We start from the raw sequence: 4142 nt of genomic DNA on the forward strand, positions 1-4142 counted from the left end.
ACCAATAGCTTTCGTAAGTGATAACTTAGTTGTAAAATGAAGACCTAAATACTTATAGCTATCAACGACTTCTATACGTTCATTACCATATTTCCACTGCTCTCGCTCAGCAAGAAAACCGCCTTTGCGGAAAACTATCACTTTGGTTTTAGACAAATTGACGGACATTCCAAAGTTATCTGCAAAGTTTTTCAAAATGTTAACCCTTACGCTGGTTGTCGCGACATATGTCGCGCTACTTTACGTATACCGTCACCTGGTTGTCGCGACATATGTCGTGGGGCTGTGTCAGTCTGTTTGGTCGGTTCCGATTACCTCCCATGGATGCGAAAACCTATCCTTACTAGAGATCTGTATTCACTAGAAATAAGGTCAGTTGGGCCCTGAACCTGTAGATCCATGTTCTGAAGCACATTTGAGTAGGCGAGTGTCACAAATACAGGGTACCCAGCTGAGCTGTAGCACATGCTACAAAATGGCTGCTCCCATAGATCCACGGCGTGATCGCAATGTTTTTCAAGACGTTTTTGATGATTTCTTCGCCGATCCCGATCTTGACGAAGTTTGGGAAGAAGCCATTTACATTGATTTACAAGATGTAATGCTCGTTGGGGACATTATGGACCTAGATCAGGCCCCAAACAACAGAGACTTCGAAGCAGACGTTCAAGAAGGCTGGACGGTAGTGAGTGGGGGGAAGGGGCTACACTGTCCACATGCCGTTTGATCGTGAAACTGTTTTGAATGTCGGCGAAGATTTTCCAGAAAACCCACAGCCCTTGGATTTTTTCCGACTGTTTGTTGGCGATGAAATGATCGATTTGTTAGTCGAACAAACGAATCACTACGCTCAACGAAAAATTGACGCTGGAAATCTAAAGACACACTTACGGTAAGCCTTTCGTCAGTTTCGACCGACTTTTGCTCTCTCTCTCTCTCTCTCTCTCTCTCTCTCTCTCTCTCTCTCTCTCTCTCTCTCTCTCTCTCTCTCTCTCTCTTGCAAACATGTTTTCTTCCGTTTCTTTCTTCTTCCTTTTTGTCCAGGTGAAAAGTTTGTTTTTACTGAAAAACGATATTAGACTATTGATATGAAAGTAGTTTCTGTTCATGTGTGGAGTGCTCAAGCAGAAGTGTGTGTCTGGGTTGGCGTGTCAGTGTGTGTGGATCTGTGTTCGGGGTGGGGGGGACGAGTTGTTTGTGTGGGGCAACAGAATAATAGACTGTGACGGGTTATTATTGGAAGAAGAAGAATGAACTATGACTGGTTACTATTAGAAGAAGAAGATTGACAAGCAGAGTGCAGTCAACTGGGTCAGGGATCTATAGTTAGATCTATGACTGGATGAAGTGTTTATAAGTGTGTTATGTTTGTTTGTTGGTGTGTGTGTGTGTGAGACGAGAGAGAGGTAAGGGGGTTGCATGTGTCTTTGCACATGCATGTGGATGACTGTGTGCACTGTATGTGGGATGGTTGTGTACGAGTGTGTACGGGGGGGGGGGGGGGGGGGGTATATGTATGTGGGTGAGTGTGTGCACTGTATGTATGATGCCCATGTATGAGAGAGAGAGAGCGTGCATGTGTTTGTGTGTGTGTGTGTGTGTATGTGTGTGTGTGTGTAAAAAAACAATATGAAATAGAACATTTATTTTTTCATCTCCATTTTTCAGGCTACACCGCTGGTTACCTGTCACTCTCGACGAGATGAAGGTTTTCCTGTCGCTGGTTATTACAACAGGCCTGGTCATCAAGCCTACTATTGAAGAGTACTGGAGCCAGGATGAGATCACCTCCACTCCCTTTTTCACAAAGAACATGACTGTCCCTTGTGAGGTTCCAGGCTATCCTCAGCAACTTCCACCTTGCGGACAACACACGGGCCAATGCCTACTTTCTCCACCGCAAGTTTGCTGGTGTGTCCCTGTCGCATCATGGATTCTGGAAGCTGCTAGTCCGACAGCTGATCTAATCTTCTCCAGAAGCTCCAAAGCCAGTACCAAGAGGAAGGAAAGCAGTCAACTCCCCCAGACGCATGATTGGTACACACCGACCAACCTACAACACCGCCACAGTCGGTGCCAAGAGACAGCGTCCACAACGTGACTGTGTGGCCTGTAACCCAGTAAGGCAGAATAGAGCTGGCTTCAAGAGAAAGCAGTCTGCCTATTAGTGTGAACAATGCCAAGTCACTCTGTGTATTCCCCACGGTTTTGAGGTGTACCACACCAGAAGTGACTACCAAAGAGTCCTCGGGCAGCAGATGGGAACAGCAGAAGGTGGTCCGCGTGATGGTGCTGGTGAAAACTGAACTGCTATAATGACATCACCTGTACTCTGCCATTCTGTCGTGCTATGCAGTCTTTCTTGGGACATTGCAAAGATTTAGTTGTTTCCATTTATTTTTTGTTGTACATGTACCTGCAGTTACATGGACAATCAATTGAAACGTTTCTGATGTGAAGGCTATTTTCACCTGGATTCTTACCTGGATCACTCATACCTACAGCTACCAAGGAAGATACTGATACTTGTGAGTCTTAGTCTGAGATACTGTACTAGTGTGTGATGACTGAATATCCTTTTGTTGGTGACTGTGGAGTACTTTATGATCAACTGCAGCTTCATTCTGAATAAAATACCTGTCATCCTTAATTTTCTCCAGGTGCGTCAGTTACAGTTTGCTACTGACCCTCTAAAATTGTGTTTGTGTTGTTCCTTGTTCATTTCTGTACAAGTTTTATTCAACATGTATTTTTCAAATATGCACACACAAAAAGATAACACATTCTTTAAAATATTACCGATTTTCTTTATTTTTCTCTCTGTTAATTCACCAGTGGCTATGTAACATGTGTTCCGGAATTGCACCAGTGTAAGGGTTAATCTGCTTTTGGAGACCCCAGGCCGAAAAGGACGTTAAAGCGACATCGTCCGCGAACAAAAGGATTAAAATCTGAATGACATCTGGCGTCAGCTGAACACCATGTATTCCCTTTTCAGAGACCTCTACGGCTAGTTCATTTATCAAAAATGAGAATAATGTTGGTGAGAGGACACACCCCTGCCTTACACCAATGGGACACTCGAAAAAGTCTGTAATGCTGTCCGGACAGCGCACACACGAGCGAACTGATTTATACATACTTTGTAAAATCCTCAACATTTTCCCACCAACCCCAGCTTTTCGCAGTGTGTTCCAAAGAATTGCTCTGTTTACGCAATCGAATGCTTTACGAAAGTCAACGAAACATACATACAACTTTCCAGACCGTTTCAGTAAGTATTTCTGCACAATGCTAAAAAGAACAAAGACGTTATCAATAGTGGAATAACCCGCACGAAAACCACTTTGTACTTTATCGATTTTGTTATTCTCACTCGCCCAGCCTGACAGACGTTTATTCAATATGGTAGCAAACACCTTTCCTAGAATACTAAGCAATGAAATTCCACGGTAATTGTCAGGAGTATCAACATCACCACTTTTGTGAATTGGAACTACAATAGCACCTGTCCAGGCAGCGGGATAATTACCAGAGTCAAATATTGTGTTGAATAACTCTACTATGAACGGCAAAGTTTGCTGAGCTGAGTTTATTAACATACCGGCAAGAATCCCATCGGGACCAGCAGATTTATTTGGGTTAAGATTTTTTATTGCAGAGGCGACTTCCTGAGGACTAATTGGCATGTCTAGACATTCTACAGCAATATCAGTATTTTCAGGATCAACCAAGTGTTCGTCGTTACCAGCCTGAGTGTTACCTAGATCAGCACTAAAAACATTCTTAAAATGAGTGAACCACTGTTCACTAGTAATATCTGGGGTTTTACCAGCCGACTGTCGAATGGACTTAAGTTCGCTCCAAAAGAGTTTCGAGTCTTTTGCTTTTTCGGCAAGAGCAGCAAGTTTATTTTGTTTAAAAGATTGTCTTTTAGAAGTTAATAAAAACCTGTAGGATTTTCTGTTTTCTACATAACTCAGCCTGTGTGCCGTTTTATTTTGAGTACATTTTGCTCTGCGAGACAAACGCCACCATTTCCTAGTCTCATCTCTGGCCGTGTTACAGTCTCTGTCAAACCACTTACTATGGCGCTGGCCAGTGTAGATAATACGCTTCATACAGGTTGCAGCCTGTAACAG

The 4142-nt window shown here is 43.4% G+C and overlaps 1 long non-coding RNA gene across 1 annotated transcript; it reads left to right on the forward strand.

Moving 5' to 3' along the window:
• Window positions 1-356: 356 nt before the first annotated feature.
• LOC138951025 (uncharacterized) lies at window positions 357-2650 on the forward strand. Its single transcript, XR_011450941.1, has 2 exons — window positions 357-892; window positions 1669-2650. It is a non-coding gene; the product is annotated as an uncharacterized lncRNA (long non-coding RNA).
• Window positions 2651-4142: the final 1492 nt, after the last annotated feature.

The sequence above is a fragment of the Littorina saxatilis genome, linkage group LG16 (genome assembly GCF_037325665.1).
Source record: "Littorina saxatilis isolate snail1 linkage group LG16, US_GU_Lsax_2.0, whole genome shotgun sequence".
Classification (NCBI taxonomy): domain Eukaryota; kingdom Metazoa; phylum Mollusca; class Gastropoda; order Littorinimorpha; family Littorinidae; genus Littorina; species Littorina saxatilis.